This window comes from Tupaia chinensis, unplaced genomic scaffold, assembly GCF_000334495.1.
Source record: "Tupaia chinensis unplaced genomic scaffold, TupChi_1.0 Scaffold000012_1, whole genome shotgun sequence".
NCBI classification, from domain to species: domain Eukaryota; kingdom Metazoa; phylum Chordata; class Mammalia; order Scandentia; family Tupaiidae; genus Tupaia; species Tupaia belangeri.
Genome location: NW_006159442.1, coordinates 2599038 through 2617781, shown reverse-complemented (window position 1 = coordinate 2617781; position 18744 = coordinate 2599038). Strand labels below are relative to the sequence as shown.

General features: G+C 46.0%; 2 long non-coding RNA genes and 1 other non-coding gene across 3 annotated transcripts; 1 reads left to right on the top strand and 2 right to left on the bottom strand.

The window, feature by feature from the left end:
• Positions 1-2619: 2619 nt before the first annotated feature.
• On the top strand, positions 2620-10496 carry LOC106734105 (uncharacterized). The gene is made up of 3 exons (XR_001369850.2): positions 2620-3107; positions 8677-8756; positions 10421-10496. It is a non-coding gene; the product is annotated as an uncharacterized LOC106734105 (long non-coding RNA).
• Positions 8240-12587, bottom strand: LOC102489671 (uncharacterized). Its single transcript, XR_333195.3, has 3 exons — positions 11245-12587; positions 8642-8713; positions 8240-8534 (listed from the first exon to the last, which is right to left on the bottom strand). It is a non-coding gene; the product is annotated as an uncharacterized LOC102489671 (long non-coding RNA).
• A 4895-nt stretch (positions 12588-17482) lies between these two features.
• Positions 17483-17539, bottom strand: MIR122 (microRNA mir-122). Its single transcript, NR_129418.1, has one exon. It is a non-coding gene; the product is annotated as a microRNA mir-122 (primary transcript).
• Positions 17540-18744: the final 1205 nt, after the last annotated feature.

Here is an 18744-nt window from a genome sequence, read left to right as displayed (position 1 = left end):
AAGAGATTTAAAATATATATATATATATATATATATATATTCTGTTAGTTATGTTTCTCTGGAGAACTCTGACTAATGTGCAGGCAAAACCTCAGCCCTACTCCCTTCTCCCTATTTGCCTATCTGATTCCAGAACATCCTGCATAATTCCAGGGGCTGCTAGTCCATAGGAAAAATGGGACCACTGTCCCTTCGAGTTGCACAGTACATCAGTATGAACTTTAGAATTGTCCAAGGCAACTGTCTCTCCCCCAACTCCAAAATGATTATCTCCCTGAACTCCAGACCTATCCATCTAATAGCCTGTTCAACATCTCCATCTGAATTTCCAACTGGAGTCTAGAACCTAATTTGTCCAACACTGAACTCTTGACATTTCCCCTAGATCTGCTGCCCCCACAAGTCTCACTCATCTCAGCTAGCTCCATCCATCCAGCTCCTCGAGCTCAAAGCCCCTAATCACCCTGTCTTCTCTCTTGTTCTCATGCTTCATATGGCCTGCCCCCCATGGAGACCTGTTCCCCTCCCTTCAGATCATACCCAGAATCACCACAACTTTCACCACTCTGAGTCAAGCTCACCATCAGTCATCTGGCTTTCTGTAGTGAGTTCTGGACTTGGCTCCTTAATTCTGACTAAGCCTCCCACTTCAGGCTATGCACAGCACAGCAACCAGAGCAATCCTATTAAAACCAAAGCAATAAGATAGGGCTCATCTTTTTAGAACCCTCTAATAGCTTTGCATCTTCCTCAAAGCAAAGGTTCATTTCACCTCAAAGACCAATAAGACCCTACAGTATATTCCAACTACCTCTCTCCTCTCATCTCATTATTCACTCAGTGCCAGTCACATTGGCCTTGATCTTCTTTAAACACTCCTGCCCCAGGGCCTTTGCATTTTCAGTTTCCTCTGTCTAGAATGCTCCTGTCCAGATAGCTACCAAGTTTTCAGGTCTTTGCTCAAAAGTCACCTTTTCAGGAAGTCTCTCCTTTACCGTCCGAGTTAGAATTGCAAGCCACCTCCCGTGGATCCTCTTATCTCCTTTCTGTGTTTTATTTCCATAGCCTGGTATTACCATGTGACATAATATATATTTTATTCTTTTTAAAATTTTCTATCTCAGGTCAGCAGGTGGCATGGAGGTTAAGGTATTAGACTCCCACACAGCCGACCACAGTTTGAGTCCCAGACCTGGTGGCTTACTTTCTCACTTTCCCCCTCTCTCTCTGGTGAGCACACGTGACTTATAGCAAATTCAAAATGATAATGATAGTAAATAAATAAAATTAAATAAAAAATTTAAAAAAATTTTTCTGTCTCCTCCGCAATAGAATGGAAGTTCCCTGAGGGCAAGATTGTTTGTTTCTGGCTTATTCACTTCTCCATCACCTAGAAGATTCCTGGCATGCAGAAGACTCTTTGATAAGATATTTGTTAACAGAGTAACCATCTCTGATTCATGCTAGATGGAGAGATAGTACACCTTTCTTTTTCTTCTCTATTTTGGTCATTTTTGTAAAAATTGACAGAGTGTATGTGTGCTCACTAGAGAGAAACAGAGAAAAAGGAAGTGGAGACAGTATCTCATGCAACAATTCCCTCTTCTCCATCTTTCCCTCCTTTGGGGATTTTGGACATGCATGCACATGTACCTAGGATATTTTCAGAGCTACCAGGCCCAGGACTCAAACCACTATATAAGATTTGACTCACTTAACCAACAGACTATGAAGCTGACACCGTAAGAAAGGTGAGGTAACATTGAGAAGATGCCTGTCTATGATGAAAAGGGCTCTTACCAGACACCAAATCTGTTAGCACCTTGACCTTGGACTTCCTAGCCTCCAGAACTGTGAGAAAGTTAGGGCGCCTTTCTTATATCAATTTGATAGGATAAAAATCTTGAGGTTCTCTTGAGACTTTGGCATGGAATTACTCTATCCCAAACCCTTCTGAAGCAGGAAAGCTGTGAAGTGGAAAGTAAGGTACCTAGCTGCTGAGTTCTGGTCTTGATTCTTATCCTTAACCAGCTGTGTGAGTTTGGAGACAAACTTTTTTTAAAAGAATTATTTTATTTAACTTTATTTATTTATTTTTTAAATTTGACCAGAGAGGAACAGAACATGAGAGAGAGAGTGGGAAAGTGAGAGAGCAAGCCACCAAGTCTGGGACTTGAATCATGGTTGGCCATGTGGGCATCCAGCGGCCTTAAATACCACACCCCCTGGCAGCCCCTGAAGACAAACTTAATCTCCCTGAATCCCAACTGCCCCATCTGATGAATGGGTATAGTATTACCTATCTTACAGGACATGAACATTAATTTATGTATAGAAAAACTGGCCTGGAGGACCAGCCCCATAGACTAGTGGTTAAGGGAGTCTGGATCCCACATGACTGACCATGATTTGAGTCCCAGCCCCGGAAGCTTGAAAAAGGTGTCAGGTGCATGTGTGCATGGCCCAAATCCCAACAAAATGGAGAAATGGAGGAGAAGGGATTGCTGCATGACCATGCACCTCAAGGAAGATTCTCCCTCTCCCTCTCTTTTTCTCTCTGGCTAGAAACCAAAAAAAAAAAAAAAAAGGGAAAAAAGAAAAAGAAAAACTGGCCTAGAATATCATTCAATAAATATGAGTTACTACTGTGATTATTAAGTTTTTTAGCTTGGATAAAGTATTATCTATAAATATTTATATCTCATTCATAATTGAGGAATAAGTATAACAAGTCACTTTTATTCACTGGGAGAAACAGTATAATAAAACACCACCTAAAAATGGCCTACAATTATAAGTTAATTATATTCTTCCCTATTTGTTGATATTTAAAGAAAGAGGAAAATAATTAAAACATAATGTCATATGATGGATTTGTGTTATAAATGTTTTCGGGGTTCAGTTTTCAAAAATCATACTGTTTCACGATCTTGTGCTATATTAACACCAGCCTCCAAGCCTTAAGGGAGCTAGATGATTGAGGTTTTCATAGTTTCTGTATGTCTCTTAAAAACTCTGACTTTGACACATCGAGGAGCCCTTGCTGCCTGAAAATGATCGTGGAATTGCTGATGTACCCATCTGCATCATCTTCATGCTACTTTTAGGTAAGTACAGCTTTGATCAATAGCCTTCCAGCCTCCTGCCTCTCTTTCATCTTCCATCTTTTTGGAAGGGGTGACTTTTGAGCAGAACATATAAGGGGTGTGAAGGAAGAGCAGGGAGAAGAATGGAAGGTAGTCCACATAGGGAGAATTGCAAGAGCCAGGGTTCAGGAGCAAGAGGAGCATCCCTGGGCTGCGTGAGGGGAATTTGCTTAGAAACAGAAGAGATATCCCCTGAATAAAGAAAAAGAGGCACAGACTGGGGACACACACAAGGCAGAGTCTTCACTGATATGTCAGAGAGCTGGGCTTGTTTTTGTGGGCTTCCTCAGATGCTGGAGGCTTAGCCACGAACATGGGCTGAATGGCTGGAGTGTGAGAGTCCAACACTTTCCCAGGTGGGCAGCAGGATGGAGAAGTGGAAAGCAGGGCACCTTACCACATGAGGCATCTCTGAGCCAACAAGTAGGAGAGGGAGCCAGGAAGCCAGTCAAACACTAGGCTCACGGGGTTCAGAAGTAAGTAGTGAGAGGTCAGATATGGCTCAGCAACATGGTCTGAAGGTTTATGTCCCATCCCCCCAGAGTTCATAGGTTGAAATGCTAACTTCCAAAGTGATAGCATTAGGAACAGGGGCCTTTGGGAGGTGATTAGGTCATAAGAGTGGAACCCTCATGAATGAGATCAGTGTCCTTATAAAAGGGTCCTTGGAGAGACCCCTAGTCTCTCTCACTATGTGAGATAACATTAAGAAGATGCCTATCTATGAGGAAAAGGAACCTTACAAGACACCAAATCTGTTAGCACCTTGACCTTGGACTTCCCAGCAACATGGTCTGAAGGTTTATGTCCCATCCCCCCAGAGTTCATAGGTTGAAATGCTAACTTCCAAAGTGATAGCATTAGGAACAGGGGCCTTTGGGAGGTGATTAGGTCATAAGAGTGGAACCCTCATGAATGAGATCAGTGTCCTTATAAAAGGGTCCTTGGAGAGACCCCTAGTCTCTCTCACTATGTGAGATAACATTAAGAAGATGCCTATCTATGAGGAAAAGGACCCTTACAAGACACCAAATCTGTTAGCACCTTGACCTTGGACTTCCTAGCCTCCAGAACTGTGAGAAATAAATTCCTATTGTTTATAAGCCACCAAATCTATGGCATTTTGTTAGACTAAACCAACTTAGACATCCAGAGATAGAAGAGAGAAAGAAGAGGGACCAGCAGTTGGTGTAATGGCTATGTCGCTGGACTCCCCCCGTGTAGTCGACCGCAGTTTGAGTCCTGGACCCAGTGGCTTAAACTCACACCGGGTGTGTGTGCGTGCATGCCCAAGACCCCAAGAGGAGAATGGAAGAGAAGGGATTGCGGTGTGGCCATCCCCCTCGGGGGGTGATTTCTCACTTTCTGTCTCTCTGTCTCTCTCTGTCTTTCTGGTGAACACACATGCCCTATAGAAAAAAAAAAAAAAGGATGAGCACAGCAGACACCAAGCTAGGCGGATCCATTCCAGTGTCTGGAAACTTCCTCCCCAAGGCAGCTTCCCCAGGGATCCAAAGGGTAGCAACTGGATGAGGGGGCAGCAGAGAGAAACTGAGAGAATGCTGGGAGAAGCCCAACATTCTGCCAGGCAGATAAATTTCAACAGCAGGAACCACTGTTTGCGGGTGGCCCTAGAGCTTTATCAGAATAAACAGATCATAGAAAATGTCACCCCTAATGATTGTTTCACTTGGTACATCTATGGCTTCCCAGGAGTAGCCCTGTTTGTTATCACTGATGTCTGCATTTGCGCATCTCACTGACTGCATCTCACGAGATGGTCTTGAAGATCAATACTGACTTTACTACTGTTTCCACATCCGTGTTACATGAAACCAGTACATCAGACACTTCACAGTACCAGGTGGAGAGTATAATTAGATGTGGTCCAAGCCCCTGAATCACCTTCCCCCTCTGCCCCTCCTGGCGACAGACTTGAAATGAGAAAGATAAACTGTCCCTGCACAAAGGAATGTCGAAGATAGATTCACTTATCCCTGCCGACCGGTTCACTGTTTCACCTCCTCGAGTTCAAATTTTCTGTGTACTCATTTTATGTAGTAGGTGGCATCCTGCCATCTCCAATCAAGCGAAAGTTTCTTTTATCAAGTCCGGTCTCCTTAGAAAGACCCTCCTGGATGGTTGAATATGGAGGTTCATGAGGTTGCCCTCATGTTTGGATACTGGACATTCTCATGGATTTTAGGCCATTATTTCCTAGTAAATAATACTTTTTAAAACTTTTAAAATTATTTGGGGGGGGGGCCAGCAGGTGTAACATGGTGGTTAGCGGTCTCCTTAGAAAGACCCTCCTGGATGGTTGAATATGGAGGTTCATGAGGTTGCCCTCATGTTTGGATACTGGACATTCTCGTGGATTTTAGGCCATTATTTCCTAGTAAATAATACTTTTTAAAACAATAATTTGGGGGGGGGCAGCAGGTGTGACACGGTGGTTAGGGTGCTGAATCCCAAGGCCAACTCTGTGGCTTGAATCCTGGATCTCGGTGGCCTGAAAAAGACACCAGGTGTGTTTGCATTGTGCTTAAGATCCTGAGAGGAAAATGGAGAAGGGATTGTGGTGTGGCCATCCCTCCAGGCAGTGATTTCTCACCTTCTCCCTCTCTCTGCTGCTTCTCCCTTTGATTCTGAAAAGCCTGTTTGGGAAAAATAACTTAAAAGCCCCTGCACTTTGATTTGTCTCATCTTTCCAATCCATTTCTCTCCAACGCTGCATCATCTCTTTGTCTCCCCACTCTCAGAAGTCCATATGAGAAAGAGGGGGAAAAAACTCCCCCCAAAACAGAAAAGCACAGATGCGCCTACCTCCAGCTTTCACCGTGCTGTGCATGCCACTTCGGTTCTTCACGCCTGCTCCTAGTCTGTGGGGAATGCCTGCCTTCCTGCCCCCCAGCTCCTGTCTGTCTCTCCCTGCAGTCCCTTGCTCAGGGCTCCTTGCTCGGTGCTCCTGAGCCCGTACACTGGAGGACCCATGGAGATAGGGTTCCTTTGCGTTGCTGATGGGATCCCCAGGGGTTGCCCTGCACTAGATTTCCCCAAAAGCAGACTCTGCGACAAACATTTGTGTGTAGGTGATTAAGAAATACAGGTAGGGAAACAAGGGGAAATGAGACAGGGCGGGAGGGCAGCCCATGGAGATACTTATCAAGGAGTTTCCTGCTGTGGGCCACTGGGGCCTGATCCTACTGTCTTGCCAGTGAAGAGCAGGCTTTTATGTGTGACTCCCATCAGCCATGGGAAGAGTTCTGCTCTTTTGTCTGCCATGCATGGGCAGAGCAGCTCTGGAAGCCAAAGCAAGCCTCCAGCAGAGATCCGATGCTGGCAGGTGGCAGTGGGCTGCTCATGCTGTGCATGGCCAGGATTGTTGCTTATTTATTCACTTGTCCCACTTCAAACCTGATGCATGCCTATAAAATGGAAAGAATAAAGAGAGGGCAAAAGAATGCAGCTGCCTAGAACCACTGGCCAGGTTAGTATACTGACAGCCGAACAGATTATGTGTTGTTTTCCTTTCCTTCAGAAGCTTTCTGTAGAGTTCTCAGTGTCTGGGTATCCCACCACCACACACCTAAAATATTTTAAATTTTTTTTAAAGAGAGACATTTGTTGCTATAGGGCACATGCATTTGCCAGAGAGACAGACAGATACAGAGAGATAGAAAGTGAAAAATCACACACACACACCCCCGCCCCCAGTGGGGAATGCCATGCTACAATCCCTTCTCCATTCTCCTCTCAGGATTTTGGGCACACACGTACTCACGCCCAGCATGAGTTCTAAGATGCTGGGTCCAAGACTTAAACCGCAATTGACTATGTGGGCATCTAGCGATATAACCATTGTGCCATCTGCTTTAATTGTATTTCTTTAATGTATATAAATCAACAATGGTCAACCGTTCACACTAGTTGGCCCAATCAGAGAAGGAACCACAGAGAATCAGGGACAAATAGCCATGCACCCCCATGAATCCAGCCTCGTGCACAGGCAGTAAATGTCCCTCCTTACTGCTTCCCTTAAGTTAAGGTATTGTACTCACATAAAAACACTGGATGATGTCTCTCTGTGCTCTGTTTCCAGTGGAAAAGCTCATACTTACTGACTATGAAAACACAGAAAGGGATACAGATTGCCTAAGGGCCCTTCAAAATCAAAGATCTTCTGAAAGGTGATGAGTACCAGCCTGGAGGCCCTTCCACCTAGATCCAGCCATGCCTAAATCACACCTACTTTTTAGACAAGTAAATGATGTTGGTCAATAAATTCCTTTTTTTCAAAGGCTAGTCGGAGTTGGTTTTGTATTCTTTACAACCCCAAGAATCCCACGAACCCTCCACTCATTCTTTGCACAAAGAAAATTCGTCCTTGTCACAGTAGATCTCTGTTTTCTGTCTCAGTTCTACCCCTACCTTATTGATCTGTTGTGGAATCGTGAGAAAACTGCCTACCTCTTCTTGGCTTCAGATCTCTCTCCAGAATTTTAGTGACTTCTGTAGTGATTCCTTTTCTGTTCCTCTGCCACCCTGCTTCTCCTGACCACGCTCCCTGTCCCTTTGCTCTCTCCAACCACAGAAGGAGGGTATGGATAAGCAGTTTCTCATGATTAAATGCCCTCTCACTTCTGGTAAAGTTCTGTCCTAGTTCTGAGCCTAATATGGTTTTGTGGCACAAACCCCCCAAATCAGGCTGGCCCTACTACACAGTGATTAAGCGTTGTGTATGGGGGCCAAGTCCTACATTACAACTGTGGTTCAAATTCTGGCCCCAACCATTTGAAAAACTCACTGAGTGGGCCAACCAGATGGCATGGTGGATAAGGCAGCTAGATCCACATGGCCAACGGAGCAGTTCCAGACTTGACATATTCAAAAGTATACAGAGTGCATGTAATCACATGCTCTAAATCCCTACAGGAGAATGGAGGAGAAGGGACTGCAGTGTGGTCATCCCTCCCAGTGGGTTATTTCTCACTTTCTCTCTCTCTCTCTCTCTCCCTGTCTCTCTCCAGTGAGTACAAGCACCCTATGGCAAATTAAACACACACACAGGTGTGTGTGCCTGAAATCCCGACGAGGTGGAGAAATGAAGGAAGAAGGATTGCAGCATGACGATGCCCCACTGGGGGGGCTCACTCATTCATCCATAAAGATACAGGAAATCATTCATCTATAAATATATAAGAAAGGTTTTTAAAAAGCAAAAACTGTGAAGGCTAGTTTATGTGTCAACCTGACTGGGCCAGATATCTGGTTAAACATTCTCTCTGGTGTGTCTACAGTCTATGGAAGAGATGGGCACTTGAACAGTGATGAGTAAAGCAGATGGCCCTCCCCGGTGCAGGTGGGCATCTTCAATCCCCGGAGGGCCTGAATAGAACAAAAAAGTAGAGGAAAGTTGAATTTGCTCTTTTCCTTTTGGCTTGAGCTGGAACACTGAATTTAAGCACTCTTGGTTCTGAGGCTTTCAGACTTACACTGGGTTCTACACCGTTCACTCTTCCCCTCTCAGGCTTTCCAACCAGCAGCAGACTTCCTGGGTCTCCAGCCTGCAGACAGAAGATAGTGGGGCAGCTCAGTCACCATGATCATGTAAATATATATATATATATCCTGTTGGTTCCATTTCGCTGGAGAACCTTGGCCAATACAAAAATGAACTGGCATCCACTTACCTAACACCCATTCTCTCTACCCAATATCTATTTCTACCCCGTTTAAAAAATAATTATCAATTTGTTTAATTTTATTTATTATTGTTATTTATTTTTTGATTTGACCAGAGAGAGACAGAGAAAGAGAAAATGAGAAAGCAAGTTGCCAGGTCCAGGACTCAAACTGCAGTCAACCACTTGGGAATCCAGTACCTTCACCACCACCACCACCTACTGGCCCTCACATCCCCTCTCATTAGTAACAGAACCCATTGTGTCCCACGCTGGTGTCATGCCTAGTTAAAATACTGCATTGCAGCTGACGGACTCAAAGAGGGTTAAACTAGCGAGTAGCTACCTTTGTGTCCTTCATTCTTTAGGTCTGTCCTTCCTGGAGCATGAAGGCGACAGCTCTAGTAGCCAATCCTATCATGGCCATGACCATGCAGGGGGACCAGGTGCAGTGGACACCTAGAAGGAGCCCGGACTGAGAGTGTGTGGAGCTGCCGCCCCAGGCCTGGGCTCTCTACCCACACATTTTTATTACAGAAGAAAAACGATAAAGCTCCATTTGTGTAAATCACTTGTTACTCAATACACACTTTTACACGAATTGTCCGTGTAGACATAAGTTCTCTAAGCCATTCAAAACAGCATCTTGCTATCCTTCGACCGCAGCAGGGCTCAATTCTGGCTGCACATTAGAATCGCCTCGTGTGTTGTAGAAATGGCACTGCCTGGGACCCTCGGAGACGCTTTCATAATTGGCCTAGAGCCTGGCCTTGGCATTGGGATTTTTGAAAACTCTCAGGGTGCTTCTAATGTGCAGCCAAGGTTGAGAACACCCTGCTGCTCTCTTTTCCAAGGCACAGTAATTGGTTGATTGATTGCCTCAGTCCCTCTCATTAAAGCCTAATGAGGAACACAGTGGACCAGGCTGACAGCCCAGAGGTTCTAAACTTGAGCAGATCAGGATCACCTGGAGGGCTTGTTAAACCAGGTTGCTGGCCCCACCCCCAGAGTTTCTGATTTAATAGGTCTGGGGTGTGCTGGATAATTTGAATTTCTAACAGGCTCCCAGGTGATGCTGGTGCTGTGGCCTGGAAGGCGTGTTTTCTTCCCTCCTCTCCCGCTTCCCCCCCACCTCCCACCCAGTGTGCCGAGGGCTCTCTGGTTTGCTTTATTGTTTTGTTTTTTGTTTTTGTTTTTGCTTTATTGTTTTCCACTACTGAAAGCAGAAAAAAGCTTGTTCCCATTTAGAGGAACCGAGAACCTGTCCCCCCCTCTTTCATCTGGATAAACTCCACTTGCTTCCAGGTCTCCTCTGGGATGTTACCTCTTCCAGGAAGCCTTCCTCTGAGTCTATGCCCTCGGAGCCCTTGGTACAATGGCCTGGTTGCCTCGCTAGTCTCCTCAACACAGAAATACATTTTCTCTCAATATGCTCAGGTCCCTGCACACGCGGGGGAAACTGAGTCTTCCTGCCCGAAGGAAAGTGGGTGGCTTTAGGCAGGTTGGACTCCACTTACGGGGAGAATGACTCTGGGGTGGTCCAGCTGGAGTCAGTGGGGACAAGGCCTCAGTGAGCCCCTTCCTCACTAGTTCCTTCAGTGCTGGAAGACTTCTCTTCCACGCTCAAGCTGGCCTGCTGTCCACCCCTCCCTCAAGACCCCACCCGCCATGAGCTCAGGTAAGGTTCCTCCCTGTATTCCCCAACTGAACCTAAACTCTGCTCTTCCTCTCCCTTCCGAACTCTACAAATGTGCTTGAAGAGGTGAAAAATTTTTCTAAAGTTTATTTATTTCTTCCTTAAGAGAGAGAGATAGAGATGGAGAGAGACAGAGATACGGATATAGCCAACAAGGTCTTCACGCCATGACCTATCCTCAGCCAGCAGGCCACAGGCATGCATGCACTTGCTGTGTACAGGAAGACCTCAGGACCCAAACCTGGGACCTTCCCATGTGAGCCCAGCATCATGGAGTGTTGTGCCACTATAGGTGGCCTGCTTTGTGGGACATGTGACATTTGTGCAGAAGTCATGAGTAAGCAGTAAGTACAGGGGAGCAGAAACTGTGGGGAGGGAGGGAGGCAGTTATGGTAGCAAGAAGTGCAGAAAGAGGAGCAAACAAATCACTCTAAGGCGGAGGCCCGATTTATTTCTACAGCCTCGGGGGTGACCAGACACCCCACTCTTCGGAGTGCTCATGAATCCTGACTGCCCATGCATTTTCCACAAGGCTCCACCTTGACTGTTGGAAGTTTCCATGAGATTTCTGTCCCCCTACCATGTAGCCTCTTCCAGAAAACTTACCTTGGCTCAGCGTCTTGCACATAGTAGGTGCTTAGGAAATACCACTGTAAGAATGAATTGCTTGAGACAATTTAAGAAAAGATGGCTGTTATAACACAATTTCCTTACCTACCTTCTACATGTTGGGGGTGGTGATTTGGATCTGCTTCCTTTGGGGCACATATAGCTGCCCTTCCTGTCCATCACATAGTCCAGCATCTCACTCATTCTCATTGCTCAGCGAAGGGCCCACTGTGACACATCCTGAGCTCATGCAGAGACCGGAACAATCCAGGCACGGGTTGTCAGTGCTCAGTGAGAGAAACAGGCTGGCGCATCCAAACGTGGGAGATCATCTCTGGCAGCTTTGTATCCCCACCCAACTGGGAGCCAAGCGGAAAAGCAGAACAGGAAGTGCTATGGGGACGACATGCAGTCCTAAGAAACGGAAAGGACTTTAATTAGCTTTTGACTGGGCTCAATATGCCAGAACCATGAAAAGAAAGGGGCTTGTTCTCTAGGCAGAATGAGATGAGTTCTTGTCTGGTGCATTTAATGGCTCAACAGACACTCCCTAGAATGATCTCTTCCACTCCTTTTCCTCTCTCCCCCAAGCCTTTGAAAACGAACATCATCTAAATTAAAACCAGATTCTGCTGTCAGGAAAAGCAGTTTGGAATACTCAGGTAGCAAACCTGGTATCTGTGCCACGGACATTATGACATGCAGGAGCATAGCCTACAACCAGGGGGCAGTATGGAGCACAGCCTGCAAACAGGGGGCAGGATCCCAAATGAAGGGTGGGCCCAGGCTCAAAGGTGAATAGAAGAATGTTCACTTCAGCTCAAATGGAAGATCAGAGGCCTGGTTTTTCCCTAGCTCAAAATGAAGAAAAAGAGTCCCAGCTGAAGGAAACTTTAAAGAGATTTTTACCCAGTTCCTCGGAGAATTTAAAATTCTTCACATACATGTGTGGTAACACACACACACACACACACACACACACACACCTGCACCCAGTCACTTGCCAAATAATGCACTGTGCTTCTTTTATTTAAAAGGTGATCCTTTTCTATGGGGGTTAGGCTGTATTTTTGAGAGAGCAAGATCCTTACCAAAGAAATTTCAGGTTTATAGTTCAAGTTTGCTCTCTGGAATAGCTGGGAAAGTGGAAAATTGAAGGTAATTCAGCCTCTGTCAAGGTGAAAACTTCCATCCTTCCCTTGCCAAGGTCATAGAATCTGCTTTCATAGGATGGCTGCCTCTTTCTTACACATGCCCTCATCACCCCACAGATGGTGTTCTCTTTCCTCAGGTCCCAAGGTACCGCCTACTATTGTCAAGAATCTTCAGCTCAATATAGCAATTATTCATTTGCCTGTCCTCACTAGACTGACGACAGCTAGATTCCTTTTTTTCTTCTTAGGTATTTGCCATAGGATGTGTGCGTTCGCAGAGAGAGGCAGGGAAAGGGAAAGTGAGAAACTACCCTCTTGGGGGGGATGGCCATGCCACAATCCCTTCTCCTCCATTCTCTTGAACACATGCCCAGTGTGATTTTCAAGCCTTCAGGTCCAGGACTTGAACCATGGTTGGCCACGTAGAATTTCAGTGCCTTAACTACCATGCCATCTGCTGGCTCCAACAGCTGGATTCCTGGGAGAGCATCGTACCTTTGAATTCTCTGTGACTAGAATAACACTTGGTACATAGTAGGATGCTGGTTCAATAAATGAATGAAGGAATAAGTTAGTGACTACTAGAGCCTGTCTGGCTCATCTTTGCATCCCATACACAGTGTTTAAATTTTCTAAGTACATAGTAAATTCGTGCCACATGGGTCTCTTTCCCAGGGGAAAATGGTGATTCTTCTTGCTGAAGGAAACCATCCTCTGACCAGGCCCTTTGGCATTTCCAGGAGCTGTCGATGTTCTTCTGAGCTTGTATGAGCTTTAGAACCTCTTCTCCTCCTTCGGACAGCTTGGAGGGAAACATGGGTAGCAAAGAGAAAATAGATTCCCTATTCTTCTTCCACGCAGACCCTGGGGACTCCTGCCATGGGTTTGCACTCAGCAGCTTTCCTGAGCCTGTCCCAATGGAGGGGAGAGTGGGAAAGCAAGGAGCAATGAGGTGTTCATCTGGTGGCTTTGTGATTGGGACAGAGATGGTGATGAAGGAAGTGGCCCTATGGCCTGACATTATAAGTATTAACCCAAGCAACATCAAGAAGAACACCCAACTCACCTTCCACCCAGCTCCTTTGAGGAGTAAAAGTGCTTGACAGATATAACTGAAAAGAGTTTCTATCCATCCTCTAATCCCTCAACAGGGCCTCCGCTATTGACATGCCGGAAAGCAGGGAAGAAAAGGCAACAAGCTCTTCATATCACAACCTCAGCCCTCAAAACAAAGAAGTGCCCTTCCTCTATAACCTGCTCCAACTGAATCAACAAAATAAACACGAAGGCATATTTTGTCGGTAATTACAAAAAGACCAAAACATCAGGGACCAGCAGTTACCGTAATGGCTATGTTGCTGGACTCCCATGTAGTCGACCGCGGTTCATGTCCCGGACCCGGTGGCTTAAAACTCACGCTGGGTGCGTGTGCGTGCGCGTGTGTGCCCAAGATCCCTAGAGGACAATGGAGGAGAAGGGACTGCGGCATGGCCATCCCCCCTGGGGGGTGATTTCTTGCTTTCTGTCTCTCTATCTCTGTGTCTCTCTCTGCCTGTCTGGAGAGCACACATGCCCTATAGCAAAAACCTCTCCAAAAAAATAAAAGAGAGAGATCAAAACATCAAAGACACAGTATTTCTTTATCTGGAAAGGAACCAAGGGTCTAATTAAAGTCTCTTGGCCATTGTGTTCGGTGGTGGTACTTAGTACACTGAGGCGGAAATGTCACTGCTGAGGCATCATTTCAACTCCTAGACTGAGAGCAGCTCACAGAAGGGACTGGCCTCTTTCTTTTTGGCATGCCCAGAGCCCAGTACCGTTCCTGGTACACAGTGAAAACCAACCCTTGTCTGTTCAAACAATGGCTGATGATGTGAGGGAAGTAAGGGTGTAAACATGAACTGTTCAGAAAACTCTAAGATAACGGGCCTTTAATTTCCCCATCAGAACAAAGAGTAAACTAATTTTCAGATCAAGCACCACAGTGCCTTCTGATGCAAGGAAATATACAAGTGGAAAATACAGGTTTGAAAAGAGTTTGGAAAAACATATAGGGCAGTGGCTGACTCACAGCAACTGCTCTGTTATTTCAAAAACCTCCCCTGGGGTTGCAAGGAGCATTGGACAGGTCCTAAGTGGCAAGTGTCGTGTTGGAGGTACACATTGTGCTGAGACAAGAAGACTGACAGAGACTCACCAGCATGATCCAAGTGGCTTGCCCGACTCCTGGGGAAAGAACCTCATCAGTGTGACTGCTCCCCAGCCTGAGCATCCTTTCTAACTGCTTGTCCAAGTGGACCCTTTCATCTTGCAAACCTCATTTGGAGTGACTAAGTGTTGCCAGGAACACTTCCGTGGAGAGGACTGGTGGTATCATCCCGGGAGGAGGAGGGGAGATGAAAGGTGGTGTGGGAGAGATTTAGAGCAGCATAATTGGATGGGCACTGGCTTTAAAATGGGGACGTGGAAGGTTTCACTATACATAGAGTACGTTCCTGAGAGAGCTACAGAAAGAAGGGGCCTCCCAGCTCAGATGTAGAGCTAATTCAGAGAATAATCATAATAAGCCATTATCTGAACCCCTTTGTAGAAAAAAAAAAAACAAATGTAGAGAATGCCCTTCACATTGCTACCTGGATAATTCCATCTGAGCAAACTCTCAGAGCAGGTGGGAATGAAAAGCAGTGTGTAAGACCACGACCTGCATTGTCCCCGAGTCTGGCAACAGCTCAGAGCCTGAAGCTTCTAGACCATTTGGTGCTGCATCAGTTGGCTGGGTCCCTAAGATGGCTGCGCTGTGTCTGCCAAGATTGGTCCCTCCCTTCCTGGACCAAAAACTACCAGTTGGATGTTTCTTCTCTTTCATTTCACGATGAAGGCGTTTTGTAAATTTGGCTCTTTCGGCATTATGAACATTCCCAAGGATGGTTCCCAAGGATGACTCATCCCTCTCTTATTTGCATATTTCCCCTCAGACTCCATTGATAAGGCAGATGGGTATAGGTGAGGATATTGATTAAATACTGGCATGATTAACTCAGCATCTACAGAGACTTGGCTATGAAGCATGAGATTTTGTGGAAAATCCAGTCCAAGAGAGATTATAGGTAAAGCACGACATTTTAGGCTACAGAGGTTTCAATGTGGAGGTGTGGTTGCATGACTAAATGATTCTAGAACCGTCCAGAGTCTTGATTTGCCGTCTGCGGAAGGAGCTCAAACCTACCATCTTCACCCTGTGTTGTATAGATCAAATGAAATCGTATGTGTGGGAGTGATTTATTCAACAGTCGGGTCCTCTATCAATGGCCATCCATTTAGGGCTTTACCAAGAACACACAGACGAGGGAATGTCAGTGTACTGGTTATCTCAGGGGCTCTGCCTCTCCTCTTGACAGTGGACAACACCAGGAGAGAAGAAAGGGCAGTGTAGGCAGAAAAGCATCTCCTCTTCATTGGATAGAAGCTTCTCATGACCTTGAAGCCTTTGCATGGTCCCACTGTGTGGGCTGCACTGCAGTGGAGCTTTCAGCAGGGGCTTGGAATTATTTTGTAAAGTTCTGGTTATTTAGTTCCCTAATAAATGTAATTAAACAATTAAAATGGTCCCCAGACAGAATGTGAGCCAGCGAATGTCCATCTCTAGAAACAATGTCAGACACATTTAGTCTAAAAGTACCCCCAGTGCCAATGCCAGGGGGTACACAGTAGCTGCTCAGTACCAGTGGATTTCCTGAGTGAATGGGTGAATGACTGGATAAACTCGTTTCTGATGGTTGATCCAACCCTGTCGATTTGGTTCAATATATACTTGTTCATTTAGCCAAATCACAGGACAGAAGCTTTAGTTCAGCACAGTCAAGACTTACTCCTTTCTTTAAGCGCCTCTCTTGGAGAGAGAAAGTTTTCAAAATCAGACCACCCAGTTGGGCCTATTGTTCCAGAAACTGCAGGGGTTTACAATGTTCAGAGGTGTTGGGGCAGCCCACACATGGTTCATTTACAATTTTCTCATAGTAATTCACTGAACCAGAAGGAAGGACCTAGCGTACACAATCAGTGATCAGCCTGGTAATTCATTCGCACCAGCAGGGATCGAATATGGGTTAGAATGTCTGAAAGGTCAGCTAAACCATGTGTAAGTTTATTAGAATGTCGTTTTTTTGTTGTTGTTGTTTGTGTGTGTGTGTGTGTGTGTGTGTGTGTGTGTGTGTGCGCGCGCGCAATGGAAAGAAGAGGACTAAGCCAGTGGTTAAGGTAGCTAGATCCCGCATGACCGACTTGCACAGTTTGAGTTCCAGACCTGGTGGCTTGAAAAACACATTGGGCATGTGTGAATTTGTGACCAAACTCCTGAGAGAAGAATGGAGGATAAGGGATCGCAGTGTGGCCATCCTCCCTGGGGAAACGTGCTTTCTCACTTTCCCTTACTTCCTGTCTCTCTCTGGTGAGTGTATGTTCCCCATAGCAAATTGGGAAAAGAAGAAGAAGAGGAGGACTTACATACCTTAATCTTGCACCTACATCCCTGCAGTTTTCATCATCGAGTTTAACCCAGTCCTAGTTCTCTGCATCTAAACTTTCCTAACTGGTCATTTCTGCTCAGCAGGCATGGGTGGAATGGGTATCAGGTCTGTAGCTTTGTGCTGGCTGCTGGGTGGGACTTGGCAATCTTTTTATGACTTAGAGAAAACATGAAAACTCATCATCGGTGGGACCAGCAGTTAGCGTAATGGCTATGTCGCTGGACTCCCACGTAGTTGACCGCGGTTCGAGTCCCGGACCCGGTGGCTTAAACTCACGCCGGGCGCGTGTGCGTGCGTGCCCAAGATCCCGAGAGGAGAATGGAGGAGAAGGGATTGCGGCGTGGCCATCCCCCCTGGGGGGTGATTTCCTGCTTTCTATCTCTCTGTCTCTCTCTATCTGTCTGGCGAGCGCACGCGCCCTATAGCAAAAACCTCTCCAAAAAAAACAAAACAAAACAAAACAAACAAAAAAAAACATCATCAGTTACAGTATTTAACAACAGCACAGGATAGGTGGGGCTCAGACATACTGGTTCTGGGCACGAGAGCACCAGACTTTATTCAGTAACTGCGCAAGACTGGAAGCACTGATTTGAGACGAACCTTCTTGCCCACAGCAAACAGATGCCCAGAAGCCACTGAGTCGAAGGATTGCCTAGCAGTAGCTATTTAGTGTGATAATGGCGTTTGATAGCTTGGACACAAACACCATTGTCACACTCCACAGCTCTGCTAAGGAGAATCTGCAGCCATGCAGGTGTTAATGTCCCCTCCACATTTCTCCATTGTCACCGGCCATGATTACAGACCTCGCTAGCTCCTGGCATGTGACCTAGGCAGAGAAAAGAGGGATCACAGCGGAAAGCATCTTGAGTGAGGGGAAGAGAGAAAGACTCACAGACGGAAGGCGTCCCTGTCCTGGAACACTGAGCAATCGAGGGGCCCACTGCCTTATGTCCCACCACTACTCGCAAAGGCCTTCTGCTGTCAGGAGCAAAGACTTCCTATGGAAAGGGCTGCGAGGGCTGTCTGCATCAATTTTCTTAAAGGGCCGAGAGAGAAAAACTCCCTAGAGAGGATACAATTTAGAAAACAGATACTTAGCGGAAGACCACATTATAGATGGGAATGATCTGACGGGATTAATAGATACACCCCAACTCTTACCTCACATGTTCCCCAATCCATCATCAGCAAATGTGGCCAATTCGGCAGTCTAAGAACACTAACACGATTTCATGTGGGGATGAAGCATTTGCATATGCTGCCTTATACTTTCAGTGACAGCTATTGACTACAGAGCCATCTAACCTTGCTCAAATATTAAATTGTCCTTTCTGGGAACCAGCAGTTAGCGTAATGGCTATGTCGCTGGATTCCCACATAGTCGACCGCGGTTCATGTCCCGGACCCAGTGGCTTAAAACTCACGCCGGGCGCGTGTGCGTGCATGCCCAAGATCCCGAGAGGAGAATGGAGGAGAAGGGATGCGGCGTGACCATCCCCCCTGGTGGGTGATTTCTCGCTTTCTGTCTCTATGTCTCTCTCTGTCTGTCTGGCGAGCGCACGCACCCTACAGTGAAAAACATCTAACCTTGCTCAAATATTAAATTGTCCTTTCTTAGAATAAGAACCGATTCTCCTGGTCCTAATCCCGATCTTTCGTTCTTTTCCACTAGCAGTAGGTGGAGATGAGGAGAGGTAAGAAAGGGAGGAAGATGAAGAGAAGAAACTAGTACATTTTTAGTTAAGTATACTGATTTTAGCAAAAAAGGGGCTCTGGGAATAGATTGACTTGGCTTTCCCATTAAAAGCAGTTTCTAACTGGTATGCCCACAATACAGTACGAGAGGCAATAAAACATTTTACCTAATCCTTTATTTTCCCCATATGCTGGAAAAGGAGAGGGTTGGGAGTCAGTTAATCTTTC